Source organism: Elaeis guineensis, chromosome 9 (genome assembly GCF_000442705.2).
Source record: "Elaeis guineensis isolate ETL-2024a chromosome 9, EG11, whole genome shotgun sequence".
In the NCBI taxonomy this organism is placed as follows: domain Eukaryota; kingdom Viridiplantae; phylum Streptophyta; class Magnoliopsida; order Arecales; family Arecaceae; genus Elaeis; species Elaeis guineensis.
In genome coordinates, this window is record NC_026001.2 from 16,999,723 (window position 1) to 17,024,294 (window position 24,572).

General features: G+C 40.0%; 1 non-coding gene across 1 annotated transcript; it reads left to right on the top strand.

Moving 5' to 3' along the window:
* The first annotated feature begins 7,304 nt into the window (after positions 1 to 7,304).
* On the top strand, positions 7,305 to 7,411 carry LOC140851848 (small nucleolar RNA R71). Its single transcript, XR_012134605.1, has one exon. It is a non-coding gene; the product is annotated as a small nucleolar RNA R71 (small nucleolar RNA).
* The last annotated feature ends 17,161 nt before the right edge of the window (positions 7,412 to 24,572 follow it).

A 24,572-nucleotide genomic window follows, 5' to 3' on the forward strand; every position in this document is an offset into this window, starting at 1 on the left:
AGACTAAGGATCTAGGGTTTTTGAATCCACTAGATCTAGATTAGGAAATTCTACCTAGAATTTTTTATTGATCCTAACGACTACTCCTCTTGTCTTTCCCAAGCATAGATTATGAAGGGACTAAGGCCCAACGATAACCCATCAAGATTCTTTACAGGGAGTAGTAACTAGGATCCCTTAGGGTTTTCTCCTCCTATGCACTGAATCAAGCATGAACTATGAAGGGACTCTGACCCAACTGTAGTTCATCAAAAATTCTTGGCAAAAGAGGAAGAAAAAGAAACCCTAAGAAAAAGAAAGAACCCTATGTAAAACCCCTACTCATGATCTAGCTTCATCGCAAACCCTAGAAGGGATGCTTAGCTAGACATGATCTAAATCTACTTGCAAAATTTAAATACAGAAAAATAAACTACCCTAATTTCATAAATTAAACTATCCTAATTGCATAAATTTAAACTGCATAATTTAAACTAACCTAATTGCATAAAATTAATTGCATAAATTAAACTATCCTAATTGCAAGAAAAATAAATTGCATAAGTAAAGAGATAAAATTGCATAAAAATAAGATTTTATATAAAAAAAATTTATTACAAAAATCTCAAAGCTCGAGGCTTGAGAAGAAAGCTAAAAATCCCACTATCTAGGGTTACAAGCTTGATCGGAAGGAAAGAATCATTAAAATAAGGGCCTTTGGGGGCTTTTTATAGGCATTTGAGGGTTATAAGGTTTTCAAAACTTTAGATGTGAGACTAAGAGGTTTAGAGGGCTGTTAGAGGGGTTTAGGGGCTCAAATCTTGCTCAAAAAGCACTTAAATCCATCAAGAAACCCTAGAAATTGTTTCAGCCATCCGATCTTCATCTAAAGGATCCAATTCATCTAATAAATCAAGTCGGGAGCGATTCTGGACCATCGGATCACGATCTGGGTGAAGCGCTACCGTTGGATCGCGCTGCAGAAGGATCCCGTGTTGTCCTAGTGTTTATTGATTCTTGCAATTGCCTTGATTACGGTTGAATCTTGACCGGCTGCGATGGTGGCCGTCCGATGGCGCAAAAATATGGAGCGTTGGATCTTGATCAGAGAAGATCGAACCATCGAGTGATGTGAAGTACCAGGTTACCCTTCGGACCTTCTTCTCTCTCCTCATGAGCCCTGGACCGCGCACGTGGATCGGGCTCGCGATGCGTTGCGGTGAACCGAGACTCGCTGATTGGGCTGATTTATGGTGCGCCGATGGGTCCATGGTCCCAGGGCACTTGTTGCTATGGATCAGGCGCTAACCAGATCACCAAATCAGTTATTTTTGACCAATTTTGATCTGATTTGACTCGGGTTTGACCATTGAGTCTTCTTTCTTCATTCTTCAATTCCTGGGTCAATTTAACTCCGTTTTGCGTAAAATTTACGTCGTTGGAATCTCTTTCCTTATTCTTTTTATTGATGACCTCTTCTTCTGCAAAATATAATAACAAGTATCAATTTCCTAATAAAGTTAGATAATTTAGATATTAATTGATACTTTTTATGTCAATTTGTGACATAAATCACACCCCCCAACTTAATCATTGCTAGTCCCTTAGCAATGTACCAAAATAAGATCATATTCCAAAAAGATCCTTCCTTTGCAAATTAATTTAAGATCGAAATTCAAGAAGTTTTCTAGTATTACTAAGTAATGAGCTTCGAATTAGAATCGGTAGTCAGTCTACTTAGGAGCTTTCTTAGAGTACACTTAAAGTTTTATAGCACTTGTGTGAGTGATAACTAACTTAGTATTTCAGTATTAACTTGTACAGGCCAATTGTATCATTTTTCATAACTTAGTTCGATTAATTTTTATACACCCCAGATTAAACAAAGAACTAAGGTAGCTTTCACACTGTTTCTTTTTTTTTTTTTTTTTGCTGAGCATCCTGGCCTTCCCACCACCGTTTGACGTGAATCTCAACACTTGACTTAGGTGAAGAGACCCGGTTACTAGGCTTAGGGCAACCCACATTTACTCTGTGTTTTGCATTTTATTTTAGGCAGGTAGCTCTTTCCTTAAATTCAAATTTCTTCAATTGAGGTGTAGAGAAAATTATCTAATTTAAATAATACTCAAATCCTTAATTGGCCTTACAATTAACACCTACTTTACCTTGTTAGTGTGCATGTGCAATTGGAAGTGCTAATAGTCTTTAAATGACCTAGGCCACCAAGAGTCTAACTAGCTAATCTTCTCCGTGACTCACTACATTTATTAGCAAATACTTTCTAACTTACTCTTATTTTTTTTTAGATTAATTTATTTCAATTTTTTTTTTTAATATATTAAATGCAAGAAATAACTCATAGTGGAAGGAAAAGGAAATGATAACACCTGATTTTGTTCAAGCTCTCCCCCCAACTTGACCGACATTGTCCCCAATGGAGTTTATCTAATTTATTTATCCTAAGCAAACTGAAAACAAAGAAAGCATTAGAAATTAAATAAGTTGGGTTGCCTCCCAGAAGCGCTAAGTTTTATGTCTTCAGTCAGACCAAACCTCGAAGCAATTTAATCAGAATAAGTTGGTTCATAAAGAACCATGGCATCTTCAACAGTCTCGACAGGTAATTCCAAGAATGGTTTTAATCGTTGACCATTAACTTTAAAGATAACACCATTACTTGGGTTTTCTATCTCAACAGCTCCGTGTGAAAGACTTCCTTTACTAAAAATGGTCCTGTCCATCTAGACCTAAGCTTTCCTGAAAACAGATATAATCTAGAGTTATATAAGAGCACCTTTTGTCCGATATTGAAAGTTTTTCTCATAATTGATTGATCATGAAATGCTTTGGTTTGTTCCTTGTATATCCTTGCATTTTCATAGGCTTCATTTCTAAGTTCTTCTAATTCATTCAACTAAAGCTTCCTATGGTTTCCAGCATCGTTCAAATTTGTATTTAGTTGTTTGATGGCCCACATGGCTTTGTGTTCTATCTCAATAGGCAAGTGACATGGTTTACCAAACACAATCCTATAAGGAGACATTCCTAGATTGGTCTTGAAAGCGGTTCGGTATGCCCAAAGTGCATCAATTAATTTCAAAGACCAATCCTTTCTATTGGCACTAACAGTTTTTTCCAGGATCTGTTTGATTTATCGGTTTGACACTTCAACTTGCCCACTAGTTTGAGGATGATATGGTGTGGCCAATTTGTGGGTGACATTATACTTTTTCATCAATGTTGCAAAAGGTCGGTTACAAAAATGGGTTCCCTGATCACTAATGATTGCCCTAGGAATACCGAAACGGGAGAGAATATTTTCTTTAAGAAACTTAATGACCATTTTGCTATCGGGTGTTCTACATGCAATTGCTTCTACCCATTTTGAAACATAATCAACTGCTACTAGAATATATTCATTTCCAAAAGAATTTGGAAATGGTCCCATGAAATCGATCCTTCAAACATCAAAAACTTCAACTACCAAGATTGGGTTGAGTGGCATCATGTGTCGCTTGGTGATTCGACCCATTTTCTGATATTGAGCACAACTTTTACAATATTCATGAGCATCCTTAAACAAATTGGGCCAATAAAAACCACATTGGAGAACCTTAACAGTAGTTTTCTTAGACGCGAAGTGACCCCCACATGCTTGATCATGACAAAAAGATAAAATATTCATGACTTCATTATCTGGGATACACCTTCTAATAATTTGATCAGGACATTGTTTAAAAAGATAAGGATCATCCCAAATGAAATACTTCACTTGGACAAAGAATTTATATTTATCCTGCTTAGTCCAATGAGAAGGTATCTTACCTATGGCTAAATAATTTACAATATCAGCAAACCAAGGTTCAGTAGACACAGACATGAGTTGCTCATCTGGGAAAGATTTATTGATGGGTGGTTCACTAGATGGTGCGACTGGAATTCGGGATAAATGATCTGCTACAACATTCTCAGTGCCTTTCTTGTCCCTAATTTCTAGGTCAAATTCTTGAAGGAGCAAAATCCATCTGATTAAGCATGCCTTGGCATCCTTCTTTGCTAGGAGATGTCTAATGGCTGAGTGATCGGTGTAAACAATGGTGTGGGTCCCAACCAAATAAGATCTAAATTTCTCTAAAGCAAAGACAACGGCAAGGAACTTCTTCTCAGTTGTAGTGTAGTTAAGCTGCGCATCATTTAAGGTTTTACTTGCATAATATATCACTCTAGGCAGCTTATTTATCCGTTGACCTAAGATTGCGCCCACAATATGATCAGACGCATCACACATTAATTCAAATGATTCAGACCAAACAGGAAGATGAATGATTGGAGCTGATACAAGTGCTTTTTTTATAAATTCAAAAGATTCCAAGCACTCATGAGAAAATTCAAATTTGGTATCCTTTGCCAAAAGATTAGTCAGTGGACATGCTACTTTGCTAAAGTTGGCAATAAACCTTCTATAGAATCCAGCATGACCTAAAAATGAACGTATTTCTTTCACAGATTTAGGTGATGGAAGACTTGCAATTAGATCTATTTTGGCCTTGTCCACTTCAATCCCCTTTTTAGAAATGACATGGCCAAGAACTATTCCCTGTTTGACCATAAACTAACATTTTTCCCAGTTGAGAACTAAGTGCTTCTCCTTACATCGTTCTAGAACTAATTACAGGTGATTCAGACACTCGGAGAAGGTTAGGCCAAAAACAGAAAAGTCATCCATAAAAATTTCTAAATATCGTTCTATCATATCTGAAAATATGCTGATCATGCATCTCTGGAAGGTTGCCGGTGCATTACATAGTCCAAAGGGCATTCGTCTATAGGCAAAAGTACCAAATGGACAGGTGAATGTAGTCTTTTCTTGATCTTCAACGGCTATGGGGATCTGGTTGTAACCGGAGTATCCATCAAGAAAATAGTAAAACTCTTATCCGGCTAGTCTTTCCAACATTTGATCAATAAATGGCAAAGGAAAGTGATCTTTCCTTGTCGCAGCATTCAACTTTCTATAGTCTATACAGACCCTCCATCCCGTTTGAGTCCTAGTTGGGATAAGTTTATTTGCATCATTTTGGACCACTGTTACCCCAGATTTCTTGGGTACTACTTGAACTGGGCTTACCCAAGAGCTATTAGAAATAGGATAAATTATTCCACTATTTAAGAGTTTCAGAATCTCCTTTTTAACTACATCCTTCATAGCTGGATTAAGCCTTCTTTGGACTTCTCTTGTTGGTTTAGCCTCTTCCTCTAAGTATATTCTATGTTGAACTATAGAAGGGCTTATTCCTTTGATATCTGCTATGGTCCAACCTATTGCTTTTTGATTTGCTTTTAGAACTGACACTAACTCCTCCTCTTGCTTGGGATCTAGGTCTGATGCAATAATTACAGGCAAAGTTTCTTTGGGTCCTAGATATGCATACTTGAGATGTTCTGGGAGGGGTTTCAGTTCTAAAATGGGTGATTCCTTTATCGATGGTTTAGGTGATGATTTCACCATCTCAATGATTGGTTCAGTAGGAAGTATCGATTCCTGATTAATCTGATTTTCTTTAAGTAATTCATTGACATCCTCAGACTCATGGATTAACCAGGGGTTAGACTCTAGGTCGACTTCATCATCACTAATGTCAATGGATTCATAAATACCATCTTGGACTACATTGACATCAGCATGAGAAGAGGATTCCTGTTCTAAGTTAAAAATATTAAGCTCAATGGTCATATTCCCAAAGGATAACTTCATTAGACCATTTCGACAATTGATTTCAGTATTGGCCGTAGCTAAGAATGGTCTTCCTAAAATGACAGGTATATGTCCTTTAGGATTCGCAACTGGCTCAGTCTCTAAAATAATAAAATCTATAGAAAAAATAAAATTTTCAACCTTTATCAGAACATCCTCGACCATTCCCTAAGGGATCCTGAGAGATCTATCGGCTAACTGTAATGTGATCCCAGTAGGTTGAAGTTTTTCTAATCCTAGTTGCTCATACACCGAATATGGAAGGATATTCACACTAGCTCCTAGATCTAGCAAGGCCTTTTTTATATTGGTTTCTCCAATAACACAAGAAATTGTTGGAGCTCCAGGGTCCTTATATTTAATTGGCACATGGCTAGATAGGTATGAACTGACACTTGCAGCCAAAAATACTTTCTTTGATACATTAGTGGTCCTTTTCCTAGTGCAAAGATCTTTTAAAAATTTGGCATAAGTTGGAACCTGATGGATTATATCTAAAAGAGGAATATTAACTTGGACTTGTTTAAATACCTCTAAAATTTTGTCTAAATGTTCAGATTTATTGGATTTCAGTCTATTTGGAAAAGGAGCTCTAGGACTTTTAAGTACTAGACTAGGTGAATTTTCAGTTTCTGGTGCTTGAGGTTGAAAGGTAGTAGTTTTAGAAGGTGACTCGGCAGATGAGTCCTCTAAATCATCAAGTGCAACTACCTTATTATCTATTTGTTTTTCCGATCTTAAGGTATGAATGGCATTTACACCATTAACTTGGTTTCTTTGTTGGGGTCATGGACCATTTTGGTTCCTAGGATTTGGCTCAGGTTGGCTAGGTAACCTACCATGTTCTCGTTCACTAATGGTCGAAGCCAGCTGACTTACTTGCATTTTCAGACGGGCTATAGCTTGGGTGTTATTATTTATGAGTTGACCCGTGATTTGCATAAAGCTGGTATGTGTCTTCATCATGGCTTCTAAGCTTTTCTCTAAAGAGGTAATTTTCTTGTCATTATCATGGAAGCCTGGCGAGTTGTTCATCACTGGGTTGGACCTTAGATTTTACTGATTGAAATTTGGATTGCCTACATTAGGATTTTGAGACCATGAGAAATTTGGGTGATTCCTCCAACCTGGGTTATATGTGGGTGCATAAGGATTGTTCAATGGTCCTTGATAGGTGGCATTCACCTGTGCATACTCATTCGAGTATGAACATTCTTCTAATACATGGTCTGGTGCATTGCACCCTTTACACATGGGTGCAGATATTTGATTTACATTGGCTGGTCTCTGTAATTCTAAGGCTTTCAATCTACGTGTTAAGGTTGCAATCTTGGCCTCTGATGCTAGGGTTGGTTGAATTTGATGCATTCCTCCTCTTGAAGGTGTAGCTTTATCAGGTTCCCTAGTTGTTTTCCACTGTAAATTTTTCTCGGCTAGGTCTTCTAAGAATTGCCAAGCTTCAGTAGTTTCTTTGTCCATAAATTGGCCTTGGCACATGGACTCTAGCATGGTTCTTGAGTTTGAATCTAACCCCTCATAGATGATCTAGCATAGTCTCTAAGTTTCTATTCCATGGTGTGGGCATTGGGTCAAAAGATTCTTAAAACGATCAAAGTACTTTCAAAATGATTCACCAGCTAGTTGGTAAAATTGATTTATTTCATTCCTAATCCTAGCTGTTTTATGATGGGGGAAATTTTTTTTCAAAAATGTTCTCACAAAGCCCTCCCAGGTAGTGACAGAATGGTTTGGCAGACTATAAAGCCACTTCTTAGCATTATCCTTAAGGCAAAGTTGATTAATCTAAGTTTGACCTCATCCTCTGTTAATTGCAGTTTCATGGTTGCACATACCTCCTCAAATTCTCTAATAAATATATAAGCATCCTCTAATCCTGTGAATTTTGAAAGCATATTTATGATTTGAGGTTTGATTTCAAAATTGTTAGCTGAGGGTTGTGGCAACCTGATACAAGATGGTTGGATGGAGCCAACTGGATAACACAAATCCTTAAGGGTCATGGGTTGGATTGGTTCAGCCATTGGAACAACAGGAATTGACTCAATTCTAACTAGACGACCTGACACTCTTCTCCACACACGAGGTGTATGGTTCTCGATGTTTATACAAATTTTTTTTTATAAAATTTTTATGTATAAGAAAAAGAAAGAAAAGAGAAAAAGTTCTAAAGAAAAGATCCTAAGGAGTCCTAAATCTAAAGAAAAGTAACCAAATTAATTTAAATTTTAATAATTTTTTTTTTATTTTTCAAACAAGTGAAACAATAAATTAAACTCAATCTATCCTATGGTTAACCTAAATCTAGACAGCTCCTAACTGTTCCAAGATGACCCTTCAAGCCTTCCAAGTGGAGATTGATCAACTAGTTAGCCAGGTAAGTATAAGAGGTGGGAGGTTCACTCATCGTTGCCTTTCTAGGCACCAAACGAGTTGGCCAGGCCAGCAACTGAACCAATTTAACAAACCACCCTCAGGGACTTGCCTAGACACCAACTAATCAAACAACTCAAACTTGATAGAACTCTTAGGATTCCTTGTCCTATTGAGCTCGAATTCCTTAAGGTTGACGTCTAATTGATTTTAAGATTAAAGGTCTAGGTAATGCAATATGATGGAGATGGTTTTTGGGCTAAAGAAGGGTAATAAAATCCCCACCTTATCTTGTTAATGGGTTGATGCCCTTAGATTAATTATGAAAATGCAAATGCAAATAAACAAGATGACCAAGAATGTAAAAGATTTTAATTTAGAATTTTTTTTTTGATATTTTACTTCACGATTATGAAATGTCTTTTGTTTTGTTTTATTATTTTTTTCTTTTTTCTTTTTTTTTGTGATTAAGTAAATTCAAATGATTAGGTCTAAAAGGAAAAGTAATTAACTAAAAATAATAAAAGAGAAATTAAAAGCGTACCTGAGTTTTTCAGCAATCACCAACTAAATCTAGAAACCTAAAGGAAAAAGAAAGAGAGTTATAAAGCACGAAGAACAAATATTTGAAAATAATTTAAAACACCAAATCCCCGACAACGGCGCCAAAAACTTGATGTGCAAATCTTAAAATTTGTAAATAAAACCGCAAGCGCATAGTGTGCAGAGTAGCACGACCAGCGAGTACGGGTCGATCCCACAGAGACTTGGTTTAAAAATGATTTTCAAATCTATGCTCAAGCGAGCTTTAACGAAAATCGAAAATCGAAAGTTGTTTGCTAAAGACAATAAGACTAAGGATCTAGGATTTTTGAATCCACTAGATCTAGATTAGGAAATTCTACCTAGAATTTTTCTTATTGATCCTAACGACTACTCCTCTTGTCTTTCTCAAGCATAGATTATGAAGGGACTAAGGCCCAACAATAACCCATCAAGATTCTTTACAGGGGAGTAGTAACTAGGATCCCTTAGGGTTTTCTCCTCCTATGCACTGAATCAAGCATGAACTATGAAGGGACTCTGACCCAACTGTAGTTCATCAAAAATTTTTGGCAAAAGAGGAAGAAAAAGAAACCCTAAGAAAAAGAAAGAACCCTATGTAAAATCCCTACTCATGATCTAGCTTCATCGCAAACCCTAGAAGGGATGCTTAGCTAGACATGATCTAAATCTACTTGCAAAATTTAAATACAGAAAAATAAACTACCATAATTTCATAAATTAAACTATCCTAATTGCATAAATTTAAACTGCATAATTTAAACTAACCTAATTGCATAAAATTAAATTGCATAAATTAAACTATCCTAATTGCAAAAAAAATAAATTGCATAAGGTAAAGAGATAAAATTGCATAAAAATAAGATTTTATATAAAAAAAAATTTATTACAAAAATCTCAAAGCTCGAGGCTTGAGAAGAAAGCTAAAAACCCCACTATCTAGGGTTACAAGCTAGATCGGAAGGAAAGAATCACTAAAACAAGGGCCTTTGGGGGCTTTTTATAGGCATTTGGGGGTTATAAGGTTTTCAAAACTTTAGATGTGGGACTAAGAGGTTTTAGAGGGCTGTTAGGGGGGTTTAGGGGCTCAAATCTCGCTTAAAAAGTACTTAAATCCATCAAGAAACCTTAGAAATTATTTCAGTCGTCCGATCTTCATCTAAATGATCCAATTCATCTAATAAATCAAGCCGGGAGCGATTCTGGGCCGTCGGATCATGATCTGGGTGAAGCGCTGCCGTTGGATCGCGCTGCAGAAGGATCTCGTATTGTCCTAGTGTTTATTGATTCTTGCAATTGCCTTGATTACGGTTGGATCTTGACCGGCTGCGATGGTGGCCGTCCGATGGCGCAAAAATATGGAGCGTTGGATCTTGATCAGAGAAGATCGGACCATCGAGTGATGTGAAGTTACCAGGTTGCCCTTCGGACCTTCTTCTCTCTCCTCATGAGCCCTGGACCGCGCGCGTGGATCAGGCTCGCGATGCGTTGCGGTGAACCGAGACTCGCTGATTGACTGGTTTATGGTGCGCCGATGGGTCCATGGTCCAGGCGCCTGTTGCTGTGGACCAGGCGGCTAACCAGATCACCAAATCAGTTGATTTTTGATCAATTTTGACCTGATTTGACTCGGGTTTGACCCAATTGAGTCTTCTTTCTTCAATTTCTGGATCAATTTAACTCCGTTTTGCGTAAAATTTGCGCTGTTGGAATCCTCTTTCCTTATTCTTTCTATTGATGACCTCTTCTTCTGCAAAATATAATAACAAGTATCAATTTCCTAATAAAGTTAGATAATTTAGATATTAATTGATACTTTTTATGTCAATTTGTGACATAAATCATTATACTATGACATTATGTAGACAAAAATTATGACTTTCTGGATGCAGGATGTCATAATATGGACATAGGATGTCATAATTTTTCAAAGAATTGAGGTATTTTTATTATTCAAAATTTTAAACGAAAAAGTAAAGCTGCATATATTAAATGTGCATTGAAAAGTGATGACTACGTGAACCAATTGGATAAGGCGGTGTGCCCCAAGTTGGATTTTTTACACCACCGTGGTGTACAAAGAATTTCCCCATATGCCACTAGCCATTCTTGCATTGGGTTGTTTTTCATAAAAACAGGCCACAAAAGGCCATTGGACACTTGACTTTAGCCTATCTTGTTTGGGCTTGTAGAAAGACCGTAAAACTAAATGGATCATAATTGGAACACTTGCATTAAGGAGACTTAAAACGACCTCTAATAACTTAAACACCAATTCAAACCCAAATTTTAATGGATGTTTGTTCCAAAGTTTTGAACTAGCATGTTGGAATGTTTCCTTTCGCGCCCAAACACCAGAAATTCGCAAGCAAAGATACATTTACCGTATAGATAGTGAAAAGAGAACATTGAGAAGTACAGTATGACTTGATCTTTCAAACATTTCACTCCTTTTAATCGTTCCTTAAAATAAAGTTATGCTACATCACCAGCAATATGCTGAAAAGAGAAGAAGACCACTTCTTTACAGGCTTCTGCTATAACTACATGAGTTTTTCTCATAGCATGCCTCTAGCTACCGTTCACTACATGCAGGATGCTCCCAGAAGATCTTCACTGCACTCAGAGGCTCTCTGCTATTATCATCAACAGCAAGCATCGATCAGTGCCACTCTACCTTCTATTATCCTATCTGTTGGGGATCTTCAAGCTTATTTGCTTCAACTTCAACAGCTTCATGCATGTGTACAAGCACAGTACAAATTGTTCAATTCATACTGTAAGAGCACCAGAGTATTCTCAGCTTCATGTTTACATGTTCTTCTATGCTGTCAGGCTTTCTGCTTCCCACTATCAGTTGCTGATACATGTACTGTTTTCTCGGCTGTTTACTTCTTACTACTTTTTTTGTATTGTATTACTAGCTTTCCTTGTCTTTCTTCCTCACTATGTACTCTTATGCAAACATTGTTGTTCTTATTCTAATGTATAGCCACCGGCTCCTATGTTTACCAAAAAAAAAAAAAAAAGAAGAAGAAAAAGAAGAGTAGAAGACAAGCATATAACTTGAGATGCAAGATTATAAAGAAAAAACAGGCATAAGATTCTCTTTAGGTGTCTTACTTCCCAATGTCCCAACAGGAGATTTTGAGTCTCCTTATGTGATATGCCAATAGCTAAGAAAGGAGGATTCCAAACAATACATAAGCATCAAACATAATTCAGCCAGATTCAATAAGGTATTCTAGGTGAGCTTTAAATGAGGAAAATATTAAACTTGGGATGCAACTGAATTTGTAATTATAATAACAAGTTACATTGCGGTAATATATAGACAATTAATTCACAAGCATAAGCACAACAATATAAGATTTTTAGATAGAGAAATCTATGCCATCTTCTAATGTATTCCTGAAAGCAAAATCACATTTATCCAGTGCCTCCACTATTGGAGCACGATCCCGGCTCCTCCCACGGACCTTGGGTGCAGCGGAACCAGCAACGAACAAATCTGGAGACTTCTGGACTCGATCGAAGGCCCTTGACAAAATCAGCCTGGTTGCTGTCTTCTTCGTCAGCCTTTCGTTCCAGATGAAGGATGCCTCTAAGATCACCTCTAAAAAATCCAAGATCTGGTACCCAACCAGATTAGGCCTGGACCGAGGTCTTTCAATTCGTAGATCTCAAATCGGGGCATTCTAGATAGGAAAGAAGGTAGATAGAACCAGACCTTGCAGATCTGTCCTGCTGCAGCCTTTCTTGTAGATCTGTTGATGGAGATCTCACCTGCACCTCAAACGACCTCAGATCAACTCCAGATCTGAGAGAAACTTGTACCAACCTCTTCTCAAGAGATTCTAGATCCTGGATCTAATGTTTGGATGGCTGTAAGAGAGGGAGGAGAGAGAGAGTTGGCGGCACAAAGGGGGAGGGGGTAGCGCCTCCCCTTGCTTCTCCTGCCTTTTTGGGACCTGGCAGCAAGAAACCCTAGGGTTTCTTGCTCCTGGGGCATGGAGAATAGCTGGAGAGAGAGGGAGAAGAGAGAGAGAGACTTGAGAGAGAGAGTTTCGTATTCCTTGGCTTAATCAAACCTATACAGTACATGTATATATAAACACAGGGTCAAGTGACCCAAACCCAAAACTCACTTGACCAACTCTATGGAAGATTAGGTTAACCCAAGCCCATGTACACCCATGACTCGACCTAATCTCACCTATCCTGGGTCCAGACCTGGCCCATAAAGAGTTGGTCCCTTGAGGCCCACATAACCTAGACCTCAAGAACCCGAAAGGCCCACAGCCTTTCAACCTAGGGCCCAACTAGCCCTAGAGCCTCCATGAAGCCCTCATGAATGATGGACCTTGGCCTTAGCCTTGGTCTCCTGGGCCTTGGGCACACCACCTGGATCACAATAATCTCCACCTTGGTGTCCCAAGGCCTCAACCAGCTCCACTCTGTCCATCAGCCGAATCAGCTCAACACATCTCTGAAAGCTGTCCCGTGGAAGTACCTTCATAAGTGCATCATCTGGGTTCTCCTTGGTGTGTACCTTTACCAGCTCTACCTCACCATCCTCCACAAGCTCCCTGATCCGATGATACCGAATGTCGATGTGCTTTATCCTTGCATGATAGACTGAGTTCTGTGCTAATAAAAGTGCACTCTAATGGCCTCCTGAGTAAGGTCCATCTCCGTCAACAAACCCTTCAGCCAAAGTACCTCCTTAGCTGCTTCTGTTAGCCTGATGTACTCCGCCTCTGTAGTGGATAGGGCCGTGATAGGCTGCAGACTCGATCTCCAAGAAATAGGACCTCCATACTGGCTAAAGATGAAGCCTGTCGTAGACCTCCGGGTATCCACATCTCCATCGAAGTTTGCATCTACATAACCGCCAATCAGTCCCTGAGCCTCCCTGGACATGTCAGAGTATCCCACTACACCTCCTCGCTGTCCGTAGCAGATGCCAACTCTAACTGAACCCGTCAGGTATCTGAATATCCACTTCAGAGCTCTCCAGTACTCCCTGTCAGGCTGCGCCATGAACCTGCTAACCTGACTCACTGCATGAGCGATGTCTGGCCTACAACAGACCATCGCATACATCAAGCTCCCAACTCCTGAAGCATAAGGGACCGTCTCCATCTCCTGAGCCTCCACCTCAGTCTGTGGCACCATGATCTTCGAGAGTCTGAAGTGACCGGCAAGTGGCAGCTCCGCCGGCTTTGCTCCCTTCATCCCGAACCTCTCTAAGACCTTCTATATGTAGCCCTCCTGAGATAGATGCAGCACCCTCCGGGCTCGGTCTCTGAAAATCTCCATGCCTAGGATCTTCCTTGCAGGGCCCAAATCCTTCATCTCAAACTCCCGAGATAAGGATGCCTTTAGATCCTGCACAACCTTCCTACTCTTGCATACTATAAGCATGTCATCCACATACGAGAGTAGGAACACCTTAGAACCATCCTCAAGAGACTGAACATAAACACAGGGATCAAACTCGCACCTGAAAAGTCCAATGCTGCGCACATAGGAGTCGAACTGCTTGTACCATTGCCTTGGCGACTGCTTTAGCCCGTACAGTGACTTCTGCAACAAACAAATATTTTCCTCTGATCCTGGATCCCTGAAATCGGGTGGCTGCTCCATGTAAATCCTCTCCTCCAAATGCCCATGGAAAAATGCCGTCTTGACATCCATCTGCTCCAGCTCTAAATCCTGAGCTGCTACAATGCTCAGCAACACTCTGATGGAAGTATGTCTGACGACGGGAGAGAAGACCTCGCTGAAGTCGATGTCTTCTTTCTGGGAGTATCCCTTGGCCACTAACCTCGCCTTGAATCTGATACCTCCCTGCTCTGAAGGCCTTTCCTTGCGACTGTAGACCTATTTGCAGCCAATGGGCCTCTTCCCCTGTGGCAACTGCACCAATCGCCACGTCTAGTTCTGGTGGAGAGACTGCATCTCCTTGGACATCGCCTGGACCCACCGCTCTCTGTTCTAGCTCTCAATAGCCTCCTGATACGTATATGGGTCTCCATTCACTGTCACCAGGGCATATGACAGCATCTCCTCGAAGCCATATCGGTCCGGTTGCCTGATGGTCCTCTTGGGCTTGTGTAGGGCAACACCGATATCAGTCCTCGATCCAGCTCGCTCCTGCTGGATCTCTCTGCCTCGATCATCCATCCGAGTCTTCTCCACCTGTGGAGACACCTTAGGTAGGTTCTCCACCTGAATGTCATGTCCTTCAGTAGTACCTGCAAGAGGCAAAATCAAAGAGGTAAGCTGTCCAACAGCGCCCTGCTGGACCTCCTCCTACTCCTGTTGCTCCTCCATGCCTGCTCACCTCTATAGGACCGACTCCTCATCAAAAGTCACATCTCGACTAATGATGACCTTCTTTTCCAAGGGATCCCACAGCCTGTATCCCTTAACTCCTCGTGGATAGCCTAGAAACACCGTCTTGTGTGATCTGGTGTCTAGCTTGCTCCGCTCACCAGCTTCAATGTGCACATAGGCCGTGCACCCAAATACCCGTAGATGGCCCAGCCCAACTGTCCTCCCAGACCACACCTTCTCTAGAAGCCTACCATCCAACCTGGTGTGAGGTGACCAATTGATCAAGTAACCCGCTGCGTCAACTGTGTCAACTCAGAACTCCTTTGGAAGCCCTGCCTGCAGCCTCATGCATCGTGCCTTTTTCAGAAGTGTTCTGTTCATCCTCTCGGCCACCCCATTCTGCTGTGGAGTCTCCTTAACTGAGAAGTGTCTCCTAATCCCACACTCCTCACAGTAGTTCTGAAACTCTCTGCTGGTGTACTCCCCACCATTGTCTGACCTCAGACACTTCACGCTCCTCCCCTGCTCCTTCTTCACCTCAGCTCTCCAGATCTTGAACTTGGTGAAGACCTCTGACTTCTCTCTCATGAAGTAAATCTAGAGTTTCCTTGAGAAATCATCAATTAGGGTCATGAAGTATCTGGCCCCATTCCTAGCTAAAACTGGGGCTGGTCCCCACACATCCGTGTGTACTAACTCCAGAGGGGCTGCACTGCGGGCTGTACTGATGTTGAACTGAACTCTCCTCTGCTTTCCCATCTGGCAAGGCTCACAGATCTCCCCTGTAGCACTATCCTCCAGATCAGAGATGAGTCCTCTCCTGCTCAACTCCCTCAGCCCCTTGTCACCCATGTGGCCTAGGCGATAGTGCCACATCCTGTAAGCCCCCTGCTGGTCCTGTGCTGCAGCTGCTACATCAGACTCTCCGGTCACCACAGATCCCTCCATGCGATAGAGGTTATTGTCCAACCTCCTGCCTCTCATCACCACCATAGCTCCATTGGAGATGTTCAGTACTCCGCTTCTAGCCCTACTGCTGAAGCTGTATCCACTGCGCTCCAAGTAGCCTAGTGACACCAGATTCTTTTCCAGCTCCGGGATGTGCTTTACATTTGTCAATATCCTCACAATCCCATCAAACATCCTCACCTTGACTGTCCCTATCCCAGCCACCTTGCAAGGATGATTGTCGCCTAGAGTCACTGATCCCTCATCTGTCTTGGTGTATGTCGCAAACCAAAATCTGTGTGGTGTGTAGTGATGTGAGCACGCAGACTCTAGTGTCCACTCCTCTGTGTAATGCCTGTGACCATCTGATACCACAAGTAGATCATCCTCCACCTGCTGCCCAGCAACTGCACTCACTGATTCTGAGCCACTTCTTTCTCCCTTCTTGCTCTTCCATAGTGGACATTCTCGCTTGAAGTGCCCGAACTCGTTGCACTGGAAGCATTTCATCTCTTTCTTTTCCTTCCTGGACTTGGACCGCCCCCTGGACTTGCTTCTGCCTCTGTCTCTACCTGTCCTCTCCCCTACTGCCAAACCCTTCTGGGGAGCCCGATCTTTGGTCAACTTTTTTCTTTGCTCATTAGACCTCAGCACCGAGACCATGTCCTCATATTCCAGAGTCTCCTTACCGTAGAGCAGTGTAGTCACCAAAGAGTCATATGATCCTGACAGTGAGAACAAAAGCAACAGGGACTTATCCTCCTCATCCAGCTTCACCCCAATATTCATCAACTCCGTGCACAACTGGTCGAACCTCTGAATGTGGCCAATCACATCAGATCCCTCCTGCATTCGAAGACTGTACAACCTCTTCTCAGTATCAGCTTGTTGCACATATTCTTCCCCATATACATGGCATGCAACTTCGACCAAAGGTCCTTCGGGGTCTTTTCTTCCAACACCGAATACAACGCCGCATCCGCCAAACATTCTCTGATCACCGAGCATGCTTTCTTCTCCAACGATGCCCACTGTCTATCTGTCATTCCCTCAGGCTTCTCATCCAAAGCCTGATCCAGATCTGCTTGCACCAGAAGATCCTCGACCCAGATTTTTCACATGAAAAAATTTCTCTTGCTATCAAACTTCTCGAATTCGACCTTCATATTGCTGCCCATGACTGGATCCAAGCCAAACAAGCAATATAAAATCAAGAAGTGTAGAATATACCTTGATGGTACCTTGCTGAAAATTTTCAGCACTTGGGATCTTCAACTTCTCGTGCTTGGAACTGCTTCCTCACCACCGTGGCTCTGATACCAACTATTGGAGCACGATCCCAGCTCCTCCCACGGATCTTAGGTGCAGCGGAACCAGCAACAAACAAATCTGGAGACTTCTAGACTCGATCGAAGGCCCTTGACGAAATCAGCCTGGTTGCTGTCTTCTTCATCAGCCTTTCGTTCCAGATGAAGGACGCCTCTAAGATCACCTCTAAAAAATCCAAAATCTGGTATCCAACTAGATCAGGCCTGGACCGAGGTCTTTCAATTATAGATCTTGAATTGGGATATTCTAGATAGGGAAGAAGGTAGATAGAACCAGACTTGCAGATCTGTCCTGCTGCAGCCTTTCTTGTAGATCTGTTGATGGAGATCTCACCCATGCCTCAAACGACCTCAGATCAACTTCAGATCTAAGAGAAATTTGTACCAACTTCTTCTCAAGAGATTTCAGATCCTGGACCTGATATTTGGGTGGCTGCAAGAGAGGGAGGAGAGAGAGAGTTGGCGGCACAAAGGGGGAGGGGGTAGCACCTCCCCTTGCTTCTCCTGCCTTTTTGGGACCTGGCGGCAAGAAACCCTAGGGTTTCTTGCTTCTGGGGTGTGAAGAATAGCTGGAGAGAGAGGGAGAAGAGAGAGAGAGATTTGGGAGAAAGAGTTTCGTATTCTTTGGCTTAATCAAACCTATACAGTACATGTATATATAAACATAGGGTCAAGTGACCCAAACCCAAAACTCCCTTGACCAACTCTATGGGAGATTAGGTTAATCCAAGCCCATGTACACCCATGACTCGACCTAATCTCACCTATCCTGGGCTCAGACCTGGCCCATAAAGAGTTGGTCCCTTGAGGCCCACATAACCTAGACCTCAAGAATCCGAAAGGCCCACAGCCTTTCAACCTAGGGCCCAACTAGCCCTAGAGCCTCCATGAAGCCCTCATGAATGATGGACCTTGGCCTTAGCCTTGGTCTCCTGGGCCTTGGGCACACCACCTGGATCACAACATCCACCTGGAGAACAATAACAAGTAATAGCATATTAACTTTATTTAGTATTTAATTTCTGCTTACCATCTCAAGTTATTAAAATTAATAGGTTAGAAATGGAATTTGTTATGGATCTGTACTTTGACCTCGGCTGTGACATTCTCAGCTCTGGCCGAGCTATAAGAGATGGATGCTGGTAGGTATATAGATGTGACAGAAATGAAGGCCGCTGGACGCACCCCACCAACAATGGTTCTCGACTCTTCGACTTCGGATGATCTATTTTAGATCATTCTCCGCCAAATTGCTTGAGACCGATATGCACCTGATGGCCTCCATGATCTCGGCTGTGGATTACCTACTATAGCTCGCATATTGCCGATTAATCTCAGCCAACATAAGGTCGAATGCTTGCTTCATAGACTCTAGAACCTCGACACAGGACGATCTATTATAGTTTGTTCTTGATCGAGCTAAACTCACTAGATCCGTCTCTCCTTCAAATTGAAAAAATCTAGATAGAGTGAAATTCCTCCATGATCGAGTCTTCCATAAAAAGACAATATCTTATCCGAATCAATCTATGTAACAAATCCGAAAATTATCAAGACTCCGAGATAGATACGACTCCAAATCATCTCCTATAAATAAAAGCTCCGAGACCCTCCAAGGTACGCAGTCGACTCCCAGCTCTCTCCTCTCATTGTTCTCCATCTCGTAACTAGAGCATCGGAGGGTCTTCATCAGATAGCACCATCTGGTAAGGACTTCTTTGCAGGTGTTCGGATAAAGCTCTAATAGTGGTTCTACCTCGGCCACATCTACCTCGATGGTCGATCTTAGATGGAGAGATCAGGAGCAATAGAATTCATTTCACAATATACAACATTACAGCAAACAAAATATCAAAATTAAAAGGAAACGGGAACAGACCATGTCCAACAAGCCATTCAAGAAAAGAGAATTGTCTCCTCCGATAACCATAGTTTCCAAAATATCTTTCTTTAGCAGGAGATGCTATCATGCCGTTCAAACAAGCAAATGTTCAAAAAAGTCATCCAAAAGGCCAAGATGTCGAGCTTCATCCATCCTGCATTCTACAAAATTCCGTATTCTGTAAAAAGTGGCCGAGTGATCCTTCCGTAGGCATTCCAAAATTATCAGTAATGATCTTAAAAACACAATCATGGCATGTATCATACTTTTGCCGAAACTGCAAATTCAAAATTGATATCTCCAGATGCCTCAGTAGCCCACCATCATCATATTCCCATAGAGAAGTTGTAGCGCATGCAATCATAATCCTTAGAGTAATCTACCAGTCTATGGAGATTTATGCTATATTTTTACTTAGAAAGCATACAGTATAGAGATCTAAGATGGAATAACTCGCAGAAGCATTGCTGTGCATGACTGCACGTTGTATACAACCCTTACTATGTCCCATGCTTAACAAATAATGCATGCATGTACGTAGATCCAATTCTAGGAATGTAGGGATCCCATTGCAAGCAACAATATTGCATGTTGCATGTGTTTGTGTGCACAAACTGTATTTTGATTGCGCATTTTGAAGTATTTTCAGATCTCTTGCCAACTTTCAGGTGTTATTTATTTGAATTTATGTTGTCCCCGGAAATAATTTGGAGGAAAAACACTTACGATCTATAACCAAGGTTTCTCCTGTTCAAGTCAGACCGACTCTAACTCCTCTTCAACTCTATCAGAAGTTAGGAAATTCCAGCCTCTACTATCCATAAATCTTTCCCCGCCTCCCCTTCATGCATCATTGTCATCAAGAGTCCCTTTTTCCTTTTCTTCCAGAAGAATTGAAATGACAGCAATCTGTCACCTTTCCTCACAATGATGCCCTCATCGGGACGTACTCACCGAAGCCTACAACAATACCAACAGCGTCCCTAATGTCATCCTTTACCGGTCATCATTGCCAGCTAAGATCTACTAAGAGACTTCCAGATTCCACGAACAAGTCACATCTCCTGTTTTAGCCTTGTTTCCCTACTTTTCTCTTTCTAGCAACTATCACCACCAACCATCTCCTCGTTGATGATCTTTGACCTCCCAATGGAGCCTTAGTTGCTAGTGAGTGAGCCAAGCATCATCATCACCAGCAATCATTACTGTTGACTGCTACCTTCTGGCTACCGCCACCACTACACCCACCCTTTCCCTCCTCTTCCTCTATTCTGAAAAAGGACCTTCATTCTCTCTCTCTCCCCGATAACATGAATCTCAAAGCAGTAAAGAAGAAGAAGAAGAAGAAGAAGACTCCTCTCTATAGGAGTCTTCTTCTTCTTCTTCAATGAATCTCGAGAAAAATGGAAGTCCTAGGGTCACTGGGACCCTAAAACTCTCTATAAATAAACCCCTCCCCCTCCTTGAGGCCCTCCACTGACGAAGATCGAGTCTCTTTCTCCCTCTTTCTTCCCATTGAAGTTGCGGCCTCCCTTGCTTGTGCCCACTAAAAAATGAAGCCAAGATGCCACTGGAGCTCAAGGTAAGGCCCGACCCTTCTTCCTCTCTCTCTTTCCTTTCTCTCGATAGCCCCAAGCCTCATCGCCAGTCACTGACTGCCGAAAATCCACCATGAAGAATCTCCTATTTTCATGCTTTTCCCCATGATTTTTTTTGACTGGCAGCCACCACCGCCGGCCATCCTCGACTCCACCGCCATCGCCCACACCCCGCCACCTGTTACCAAACCTCCAATCATGCTGCCGCATCTCGTTGGAGCGCAAACCACCACCAACACTCACTCCCCTATTTGGCTAAGAAAAGAAGAAAAGAAAGAAGAAAAGAAGAAGAAGAGAAGAAAAGAAGGGAAAAGAAAAGAAAAAGAAAAAGAAAGAGAAGGAATTTCTCTCTCTCTCTCTCTCTCATCTCTTTGTACCCTCTCCCTTTCTCTCTCAATCTGATCTATGGATCCTAACATGAACTTAAGATGATGTACCCAAACAAGCCTAGAATCACTTCGACATCCGTGCAGGATGTCGGATCCCATTCTATCCAGGTCGAATATCTTTGAAATCTACTATTGATGAATCCTATTGATCGATATTGATCTTGATCTAATCTATGCTTTATGATTCCATGATTAAGTTACTTAGATCTGACCCTCGGCCTGAAGATCTTGAATTGCCTCGATGCTTGGACAACCTGTTGGACTGACCATCCCACCTATAGTCTTTTTTTCTTATGATTGAATATATCAAGTAAAAATTAATTATACCTTTAATATGTTAAATAGGTTTGATAAATTCATCAAGTGAAGTTTGAAGGGCTAGGATGGAAGAGGTAAGTAGCCCCGATACTTCTTATTTATCTTTGAATTATCAATTATTTTATCATAAAAAAATTATTTTATACTTTAATAAAATAAGGATCAAGCATATGTATTATGAAACTCATGTTCATCGTAAAAGAGTGATTCCATAAAAATTTTGATATAAATGACTTGCTTATGAAATATGAATTTTATATTTTTAAAATTTATGTTTTGTCATGAAAAGAATGATTTCAAAATTATTTTATCTTTAAAAATTACTTATGGAGTATGAGCTCTATAAAATTATCTAGTATTTTATTTATGCATGATTTAAGAAAAAAAGATTCGATGAAGTATGATTTAAGAATGCTTCCTTTAAGAAAATATGATTTAAAAAGTATGATTATGGGCTTTTAGATAATTATGTATGATCTTGTCAGTGGATTACAATAGTTGGCAAACGGCTCTCCCCGATAGGTTATCGTAGCTTAGCACATGACCTCGTCAGTGGGTTATCGTAGCTTGACATACGGGCTTCACCAGTGGATTATAATAGCTTGGTATATGGTCCTCACCAACGTATTATAGTAGTTGGTATGATTTGATTATAGCCCTATCACGGGTATAAAGTGATCTTAGCATTTAGTCTGAGAGAATTATTAAGAATTATGATCATGTGACAAACTAACAGATGATTTATGATTTTATCTATAAAGTTAAATGATTTATAAATTTATTTATGCTTTGTATTAAAAACTATATTTATGTAAATTTCATGATTTATGCATATGCAAGAGCATGATTGAGTTATGATATACTGTTATTATGAAGATTTTATATTTCAATGATAATCATCTTCTCAAAATGATTTATTGATGCATGTATAAACTTATGCTTGATCTGGATAAGAATGTGTAAGGTTTACTTACTGAACTTGTGTAGCTCATATATATATATATATTTTTTCTGTCCAGATAAATAAGTTAGGAATGAATGATGATTCAGGCTTAAGAGTCTATGCTAGTGAGCTTGGAGATTTTACAGCTGAATCATAATTTATAGGATGAATAAGAATTTGTAGTAAATTATTTATAAATTATGAGATATAGATTTGATATTTGATTTTGGATTTAAATACTTTCAACCAATCTTGATTTAATTACTTGATAAATGATGAAATTGAACCCCTTATTATATTTTATTTATGATAGATTTTAGCTGATTATAATTTATAGACTTTGTGTTATTAAGAACGATATCCCTCGATAGCATGGCCGTATTATATTTTGGATTTGGAGTATGATATTTTATGGTATCAGAATAATAGGTTTGATTATGGGTAGAATTTAAAGTCTAGCAATGGATAATTAGATTTTATTTAGTTAGATTATATTTAATTGAACGAGAATAGATAAGTTTTCTTAGCATTCTTGTTGCTCATTTAAGATAGCTAATTAATGCTAGTATTTTTGATAGGTGATGATAAGTAACAAAGAGGATGATGTTCTGATGAATCTTGCCACTACGAAGAGAGGAGCAAGGAGGACTATAAGAGGAGATTTCAACCAACTGATTGACCAGTTCTTTAATGCACCAACCACTTGGGCAAATATTACTGGAGTGTGCCAAATGATGGCTCAATTAATTCAATAGCAACAATAGATACAAGCCACTCCTTAACCTATGCCATTTTAAAGTCATATTACGAGATATTTAGAAGGCTTAACCCACCACTATTTGAGGCTAGACTTGACCCTTTGGTTGCAAAGATATAGATTCAAAAAATGGAAAAGATGTTTGATGTGCTACAGTATCCTAAGGATGTAAAATTAGGCTAGTCATTCCCATGGTAAAAGAAAACATCAAGTTTTGGTGGACTGCAATAAAGGTTGCATATGAAAATAATGATAATTAGCTGATATGGGAGTTCAAAAGATATTTTATGATCAGTATTTTTCTAAGTCAGTTAGATTAGTAAAATAGAATGAGTTCTTGGCCTTAAAGTAGAAAGATGACATGACAGTACTGAAATATGCAAACAAATTCAATGAGTTAGGTCAATTTTGCCCCCAGCTTATACAGTCTAAAAGAAGCAAAGTAAATAAATTTGAGCATGTTTTAAGATATAAAATTCAGTCTTGCTTGTCCTCTTACCTTTTTAACAATTATAAGGATGTACTGGAACGAGCTTTAAAAGTTGAATCAGATATTAAAAAATCAGAATAAGAAAAGAAGGATAGGAAGAGGTTTAGACTAACAAAAACTTGGAGTGACTAATATGAAAACTTAGAGAACAACTCTAAGAAGAAGAAGGGAGCAGAGACTTGTGGGTATTGCAGCAAAAATCATCATGAACCTTGTCTTAAGACTCTTGGAGTGTGTTATCAGTGTAGCAAATGGGGACATTTGGCATGGGAATGTCCTAGTAAGAAAATAAATGACTCTAAAGCTGTTGGCTTAGTTGAACAAGGACACAAAGGAAATGCATGAATATTTGCCTTGACTTTGCAGGATACTACGACAAGCAATAATATAGCGATAGGTATAGTTTCAATCAACTTAAAAAGATACCTGTGTGATTATTGATTATAGCTATTTCATTTTTTATAGTTTACTATATCTTTGAATTATATATTATAGAAACTGGATAAGCCATTTCTATTATAAAGTTATTTATGATGAACTTGTATATAAAAACAAAAAAAAAATTGCATTCCTTAAAAGATGAAGCTAGTTAATAGAAAATAGTTCAGAATATGAGATCTAAAAGTATGGCTTAAATGAAAGTTTTATAGCGAAAGTATGGTGAAGATGATTTGAAGACTAAGCATCCTTATTTATTTAAAAATGAAGGTATATCAGGTTTCGAGAATGAAAGTCTTTTAAGGGGGATAGAATGTGATAACTCGAATCTCAAATTAGCCAAAGAAAAAAAATAGAAAGAAGACTCCCGTTAGAAGTATTCTTCTTCGGTGATTCTCGAGAAGAATGGGAGTCCTAGGGCCATCGGGACCCTAGGGCTCTCTATAA